Below are 8557 nucleotides of genomic sequence, written 5' to 3'. Positions count from 1 at the left end.
CTGAGCTCTGACAGAATGAGCGATTCAGAGCCTGATGGAAGAAAACTGTGCCTAAATCACAGGCCTTTCTTTAAAGCACGTGGTTCCCATACAGAAAACAGCCACTGGTTGAGATGGGGGTAAGGGTGAGAGGTGGGTACAGTCATCATTTTGAGCCTGCAAAACTAATTCTTCTAAAGACCACGTATTCTATGATACCATTTATAGGACGTACCCAGGGTCGGCAAACCCATAGGGACAAAAAGAAGGTTAGTGTTTAGGGAGTGCTAATGGGTATGGGATTCTTTGGGGTGATGAAAATGTTCGAAAACTGGTTGTGGTGATGGCATGTGAACACACCACCACTGAAGAGCGCACTTTAAAAGGATGAACCCACATGGCACGTGCATTCCAGCTCATCAGTGGCCAGTGTTTGTCCAGTGCATTGATTACACGAGCCCTGCCGGTTGTAGGAGGAACCGTGCACCACGTGTATTGATTTACCTGCCTGAGTTTTCACCTACGTACAGCCTGCCTTGTCACACCTGTATTTGGGGCCGCTGTCTCACCTGTCTACTGTTCGGGCTTACTGCAGGCCTCGTGTCCCGAGAAGGGGGGGACCGCAGGACTGGTGGTGAAGCGTTACCTAGAGAGGTGTCTCTTGCATGCGCCCTGATACCCGGCCAGGCCCCGGGCGGCCCCGCGGACACTCGACCCAGGTGTGTCTGACCCTCGGACACTGGACTCGGGCGTTTGGCCCCTTGGACATTGGGATCCGGGCGGCCCGGCCCTGCGGACACTCGACCCGGGTGGTCTGGCCCCTCAGGCACTGGACTTGGACGGCCTGGATCCGCGCGCCACACCCCCGCCACCAGAACCCCGCGTCCCCAACATGGGCGCGCAGCTCGGGACGGGGCGCCGCGGCGGGGGCGGGGCGGGCGGTGGGTGTGGCCCGCCTTCGGGGTGGGGCCTCCGGGCGGGGCGGGGTGGGGCCTCCGGGCGGGGCGGGGCGGGGTGGGGTGTGGCCTCCGGGCGGGGCGGGGCGGGGCGGGGCGAGGTGGGGACGGGGAGGGTTCGCCATTGCGGGCGGGCAACGCAGGCCCGCCGCGGCCGTCGGTTTCTGTGTACCCGACCGCCCGGCCTGGCGCAGCAGGCCCGCCCGCGCGCCACACGCCTTTGGCGCAGGCATGTCGGGCCCCGGGCAGCAGGAGCCGCCGCAGGCGGGCGGGCCGGCGGGCCCCGAGGGCGCGGACGCCGCGCTCGGCGAGGCGGGGCTGAATTTCAGGACCAGCGAGCTGAGCCTTGTGGAGATGACGGAGATCGAGTACATGCAGCTGCAGCACATCCTCTACTCGCACATGGAGGCGGCGGCGGCCGACGGCGAGCTCGAGACGCGCGTCAACTCTTGCTTCCTGGCGGCGGCGGCGGCGGGCGCAGCGGCGTGGGGCTTCGCTGCGGCCGTGGGCGCGGCGGCGGGGTCGCGCCGCTTGTGTACCCGGTGCTGTGCCGCCTGCGCTGGCCGATGGTGGCTTCGCGGGCGCCAACCAGTGCCTGGGCCACATCGACTTCCAGGAGCTGCGCATGATGCTGCTGAGCGAGGCGGGCGCGCCCCGCGCCGCCGAGAAGACGCCGGGCGCCGACGGACCGGGCGCCGGCGCACCCCGGCCCAAGGCGCCCGACGGCGCCGTCAAGGAGAACGTGGAGGGCGCGACCGAGGCGCGGGCCTAGTGGGCGGTGCGCGTCCGCCTGGAGGACGGCTTCAACAGCATAGCAGCCGAGCCCCCGCCAGCCCCGCGCGGTGCGGATCCCCCCGAGCCTGGCATGGCGCTCAACAAGTGGGTGCATCCCCCAAGGAGCGGGCCCGGCTGGATCAGGGTGTAGACCAGGGTCCTGTGCAGAGAAGCAGCAGGCTGTGTGCGGGTATAGACCAGGGTCCTTGCAGAGAAGCACCATCGTTGGTCTGGGTGTAGACCAGGGTCCTCAGCAGAGGCCATCGGCCTGTATCCGGGTGGAACCAGGGGCCTCTGCAGGGAGGCAGTAGCCTGGGTCCGGGTGTAGACCAGGGTCCTGTGCAGAGAAGCACCAGCCTCGGTCTGGATGTAGACCCGGGTTTTCTGCAGAGACCAGCGGCCTCACTGCAGCTTGCATCTTAACAGGGAGCAGACCTCAGTGGGTGTGGAGGCTGAGCTGAAAGTTTGTGTGCTCTGTGCAGGCACAGCAAGCAGATACTAAGTACACAGCCTGCAGCATTACCTTTGCGGTGTGCGCTCTGCGTCTGCGTGTGGAAGAGAGATGAGTTGAGATAAGTGCACACGTGTTCCTGAGGAACAAAGGTTTTGTCCCCAAATCACCCACCTAAATGTCAGGAGAGACCTCTGCTTCCCCCTCTGTTGACTCAGGTTGAGGCTGACCTGATCTTGCACAGATGCATCCCCTGGGAGGACAGGCGTCGTGTTGTGAGGCTTTGAGTGTAAAATGCAGCTTCATCCTTCAGCCAGACTGCCAGCCCATAAGTGATCTCGCAGCAACAACTATCGGAGAGGAGTAGCCTGTCTGCTAGGGTGTCTCCTCAGCTTTCTGTCTGTCCCCACCCTGTAGTTTTCCCCGTTTTGCCCATAGTCGTCAGATTTTGGAGGATGGCCAAAAAAAAACAGATTGGTGTCAGAAGTGTAATGGGAAGGGAGGTGTAACTAAAAGATGACACACAGCCACACCTTCCAATGTGAGGAAGAAAGTTTGAACTTGTCCCCTCCAACACTAGCTGATAATTGTTTTGTAGAGATTTCCATGATGGGGGGCATTCATGGTAACAGATTCAGGTTCCTATCCAGAAAATCAAATGTTAGCCATTAGAGTGTGATAGTGATTGTGGTGTTTCAGGAAACTTACCTGCCACATACTCTTCATGTGTTTCTGGGTTTCTTTTGTCTTGGCAGTTTGGTAACTCTTATTCGCCATCCATCCGAATTAATGAATGTTCCACTTCATCAGCAACAAAACAAATGTAGAACATGAGTGAAAAATAAAACAGCTGCTGCAACTACTGCTCTTCAATTTACATACCCTCTGTTTACTGCAAATAGTTGCTCTACTAGTGGAAATTCTAATCTTTCACAAACACAGGTAGGGAAAATGATTTGCGAAGCTTTGCTCTTTTGTGTTAAATGGATAAATTGTATTTTAGTTAGGTCCCAAGGCTGTTTTTGTCTTTCATTGAGCTCGATAACTTGTTAAAATCGAGAGTATTTATGTGGTTCGGGGATATTTAAAAATCCTTAGTGCACCTAAAGTTCTTCAAGTTCATGTGAATAACTTTGACGTTACTTCTATTAAGTGCATTTTATTTGTGCGTAGAGAGGAGATTGTCACCTGTTGATAACGTTCCTGTTGCTTCATTGTTTTCCAGAGTTGTAGTAACTCACGTTCTGTACTTGAAGCTACCAAGCATCAGGATATTGGATTGCCGAGAGCGTTTTCTTTCTGTTATCAGAAGTAAATTGAATCCACTAAACAGACTTTGGGTAGTAGAAACAGAGCTTTGCCTGAGCAGGTTCGGATTAAAGTAGGAAGTAAGCGATAAAACAGAAGCTGGCAGGTGCTTTCTCCTCCTGCCTGATGTCTCTGCCCCCCCTTTTTTTTGTCCACGGGTGGGGGAGGGGAGAGAGGTGGTTTATAAACAAATGAAAGGATCTCGGAAGCCTGCTTGCATCTTAGGAATCCTTCTGTCCCTCTGCCCAGTCACCTCACTTGGAACATCCTTGCGAATTTTGAACATCACGTTTATACTTGGCCTGGAAACGTTGAGTTTAGGGGCTGCTTTTTCCTAACAGTAACCTCCTTAAACAGAAACATGATAGACTTAGGTACATTTTCGTTAACTGACAGCAAATTTAGGGGTTTTTTTTTTCACTCTTATTTCATACTTCATGAGTGAGGCAGGAGTCTGAAATCCGCTCAGAGCTTTAGGGGACCATCTGCAGATGGGCAAAGGATTGAGTTGGGAGCAAGAGGCCATAAGGTGATACAGACAGTCTTAGAAAGAAAGAAATTTCTGAAGGCAAACTTTGCTTACCCCTGACGTTAACCCTCAGTCCGTTTTTCCTGGAAAACATTCTTTTTCGAGTTATCCAACAATAACACAGCTTACACTCAGCTTTTCAAGAGCTGACAAAGGGTAGGGATAGAGCTCTCCTTCTTTCTCCCATGCCAGTGATTAATTTTCCATTGTTCTTATGACATTGCTCGTGAAAGTATAGGTTAGCATTTGTAAGGTATAAAGGTTAAAATTAAAATAGTCCCTGTACTGACTACTCAGCTGAAGAACCAAAATATTACCAATACTTGTGAATTCCTCTCTATGTCTTTTGCAAAGTTATCACCATTCTGAAATGTGTGTTAAGTGATTCTTTCACCGTAGAGGGTTTGGCTTTGTACGGTACCTCGGGAATTCCCATCACCACAGGTACTTCTTAGACGCCTGCTGTACTGTGATAGAAATTTGACATATTTCTGTAGCACAGGTCAAAGCTATGACGTGATGACTCCTTTTGTGGGGGGAATCTCACTTGTAAGGTGAGGGCGTGTTTAATCCTAAACCACTTAGGTGCTGTCCTCTTCTGAGCATTGCAGTTAGAATATCAGTTGTCATCTGAGAATAATTGCATATCAAGAAAATCTTTTGGAGAAAATATTTCTAGGTTTGTTTTTTTTTTCCCCTTCTGAATATCAGAAAAATCAAACAACTTCTTGGTTTTTTACTTCATAGATGACAGTTAAAATGGCTCTTGATTTAAAAAGGGGACTTTTGATTGTATTGCTGTATAAGCTGTATTGATTACATAATACCTGGGGTGTTTTTTTTTTTTGCGGTATGTGGACCTCTCACTGCTGTGGCCTCTCCCGTTGCGGAACACAGGCTCCGGACGCGCAGGCTCAGTGGCCATGGCTCACGGGCCCAGCCGCTCCGCGGCATGTGGGATCTTCCCGGACCGCGGCATGAACCCGTGTCCCCTGCATCAGCAGGCGGACTCTCAGCCACTGCGCCACCAGGAAAGCCCTCTGGGGTGTTTTAATTTAGTTTATGTTCAGTTGTATAGTTTGAAACCTAGAGCCTTGTGCCGGATGTTTCTATGGAATTTTGGAGTGCTTCTTGTTTGGTTCTGTGTGCTCCTTACCCATTGATGTTTATATCGTGGATCGAAAATACCAAAAAATATATTCAGCATTCACGAGGGTAAGTTTAGAAGAATCAAAAAATTAAAATACCACTTTTTCCTTCTTTTGCAAAGAAGAAGCGCTATGTAAACAAGCAATAAATAAGAGGAGTCGGAGTAGGATCCGTCAGTTGGACACAAACATAGAAGGAAGAACCCTTGGAGAGCTCCGGAATGTGGGTGAAGGCTCCACAGCAGCGCAGGGTGCTTGGCCGTCGGTGGAGTCGCCCCAGGCCGCCCTCGGGGAGCAGAGGCAGAGCGGGCCCCCACGGGGCAGGTCCCAGCGGAGGGAGAGGCACAACCGCATGGAAAGAGATAGAAGGTAATGCGTGCTGTCGGTGGTATACAGTTGTCCTAGACGCCAAGCTGGTGAGAGTCAGTGCTGGTAACAGGCACCTTTTTGTAGAAAACAGTGGTGTAGGCACTTCTGTGTTCAAGGGAGGGAAAGCTGGCAAGAGTCAATGGTCACCTTGCTTTGCTAGGTGGATGGGGGTAGCCAAGACCACCCCCAGGTTTGATGATTCATTAGGAGGACTCATGGCTTTGATTTATTTTGGGCAAAGAACCCAGCAAAGTCAGCAGAGGCGCATGGGGAGAGGTCTAGGGGCCCCAGGCGCCAGCTCCCCAGAACACCTCTCAGTGGAGCCACTCAGGATGCCTGTCACCCCCCAGCACTGGTGACATGTTCCCGGACAGCAAAGCTCCTTAGAGACTCAGGGCCATGGATCCTACTGGGGGCTGGTTGTGGGGGGTATTCCCTAGGTGGCACGCGGCCAAATCCCAGACGCCCAGAAGGAAAGCTGGTGTTTAGCATAAGCCAGTGACCAATGGTGGTGGGAACCCCCCAGAAATCTAAGTTCCCAGGCGCTGGCCGGGGCCGCCTTCCTGGGAGGGAGTCCGCCTGCACACTGGGTTACTCAGTTTTGCTTGGTTCTTTTAAGGATATTGAAGAAGGAGGAAGTTACAGCTTATGTAAGTTGTTTTATCTGTGGATTTTATTTGTGCTGTTCTGTGTAGATAGAGCTGGGTACGGGATGATTCCCTAACATAGAGTTAATTAACTTAGTCATTTATTGAGTACTTTGTACCAGTTTCTGTTTTAGGCTCAGGAAATAGAGCATTGAGCAAGACAAATATTCATCTCTGAACCTACAGTGTGGAGCGGTGGAAATTTATTTCTTTAAAGGGATATATTAAAGCTAGGCATCTAGATCCCTTTCCTAAGGGTGTGTCCGCACATACACGCCAAGTGATGGGCATCACTGAACTCACCGTGACTCATAATGGGCATGGTTTATATTTATTTAATAAACATTTGCTGAGCACCTACCGTCTGAAAAAAAGCCTCATATGTACTACGTGTTGACGGTAAAAGTTTAAATTCTTGCTCTGCCATTCCCTAGTTTAACAACTTCCTACACATTCTTTACCTCTCCACCTGAGTCTCTCGTCTATACAATAGGTATATTACCTACTGCGTAGATGGGACACAGGAAGTAAAGAAGCTGAAGTGTAGTGTCTGGCCCAATGCCTGCAGTTACAGAGCATCTAGTGAATTCCTGCTGTTGTTGTTGCCTTAGAAAGTTGCTCTAAAGTTCTGAGCGTACAGGTGGGGAAATAGAAACAAGGGCCGTATTATCTGAACGTAATACGTAAAAGTTAAAGATGGTCTAAGACTCCAGTTGTGATGTAAATCATCCCTAAAAAGAGCAGGTTTGGGGATATTAACCGGCTGGTAGTCTGTGGTCCTTTATGAACCGGGACCCCTGGAGGATGAAAGCTGTGAATCCTAGCTTCTGTGACTTTCTTGGCACCTGGAGGGCAGGTGAGTGAAAGAATGTCCTGCCCAGAAGAAACACACACACAATTTTGCTTCCAGTTTCAGGGGGTTTGGGTCCATCCTTGGTCTAGAGACTTGGACCTGGTCCTTGCTCCTGGCCCAGGAGAAGTAAACAGGAAACTTTCCAGGGAGCGCAACTGGGCTTAGTGGGCCACTGAAGGGGGGCTGGCCGCTGTAGATGAGGCCTCAGTGAAGAGCGTCCGGGTTTGGCTGCTGGTCCCGGCTGTCGTGTAGTCGCTGCCGTTGACGGCAGCACAGGCCTGGTTAGAGAACCGAGCTGAGGCTGGCACTGTAAACGTGGAACCTTTTGCAAAAGAGCCTTCCGTATCGAGATCCCTGGGGCAGCGGCCGGCCGAGCGCCCCAGGTCGCCTGGAGTGAGGCCCCTGGGGCTGAGCGCTAAGAGTTTGTCTTCTCCATTTCCCTTTTCTGTGCCTATGGGCATTTCCATCTTGTGTATTTCGTAATTTGGTCAAGTTCCTTATTTTCCTTGTATATTTAGTTGCCTTTGAAAGCGATCCCTGTGTGCAGTTTGTGCTGATTGGATCATTTCTGGTTATTTATAGTGTGGTTACTCTTTAACATTATTTTTTAGCGATAGACTTGGTTTATTGTAAAAAAATAAAGCTTTTCTATTTAAAACAATGATTTAATGGTTGGCTGTGTGTACGTAATAGTGGTAAACTATTATTTCTATGATTCATTCAAATATGATGAAGGTGTTTACAGCAATAAAAAAACGTAACTGTCACTATCTCTACTCACAGATTAAATAGGTTAAAAACTTCCGGACATTAATTTTTATGTGTCTTAGGCTTCCTGAATCTTTGTGAAATTTAGTTACATTGAAGTTGTAGATTGTTTCTGGGTCGGATTACAAGACCCATCAGGAAACAGGCTGAAGTGACGTCAGTAGCAACTTGGGGGGGAATTAGAATGTAGGTAGCTTAAACCCTTGTGTCCTTCCTGTTTCCTTAGTGACTTTCCCCCTCTTCCTTGCATGAACATTTTGAAAGATGTGATACCCAAAAGTCTTCCGTGATTTTCCTAAATTATTTCAGTACACATGTCATCCCACAGGTCTGTTCCGACTCTAACCAGGCTTGTGTCCCAGACACTGGGGGCACCTTGAATAAGACAGAGACCCCGTGGGCTGGAGGGAAGCGGCTAAGAGGTCGAGGGTGAATGGACCACCTCCATCCCGGTGTGGGGTCTGGTTGACATGCTGCAAAGATGGCTCTCCCTGCTGCACAGCAGGGAGACTGGACTCCAGGAGGAGAGGTTGGGGGTGGGCAGGAGTGGAGACACAGACCCTGGTCAGAGGCCGCAGCCGCTCTGCTGTGACTGGCCAGGGCCCGCGGTGCTGGATGTAGGGCTGCTGGGCAGAGGAAGTGGGGATCACGGTGGGGCGTCTGGCTGGAGCAGGTGGGCGGGTGGCGCCGTTTCCTGAGATGGGAAGACGTGTGGACAAGCAGGATGGGGTGGGGCGGATTCCACGTTCTGTGTCCGACGGGCTAGGTTTTCAGT

At 51.3% G+C, this 8557-nt stretch overlaps 1 pseudogene across 1 annotated transcript; it reads left to right on the top strand.

Annotated features, from left to right (window-relative positions):
• The first annotated feature begins 1166 nt into the window (after positions 1-1166).
• LOC307053935 (transcription factor-like 5 protein) lies at positions 1167-5518 on the top strand (annotated as a pseudogene). Its single transcript has 4 exons — positions 1167-1814; positions 2916-3102; positions 3386-3548; positions 5268-5518. The product of its transcript is annotated as a transcription factor-like 5 protein (transcript).
• The last annotated feature ends 3039 nt before the right edge of the window (positions 5519-8557 follow it).

Source organism: Hyperoodon ampullatus, assembly GCF_949752795.1.
Source record: "Hyperoodon ampullatus genome assembly, chromosome: 5".
In the NCBI taxonomy this organism is placed as follows: domain Eukaryota; kingdom Metazoa; phylum Chordata; class Mammalia; order Artiodactyla; family Ziphiidae; genus Hyperoodon; species Hyperoodon ampullatus.
The sequence above is the reverse complement of the archived record's forward strand: the minus strand, read 5'-3'. Positions and strand labels throughout refer to the sequence as shown.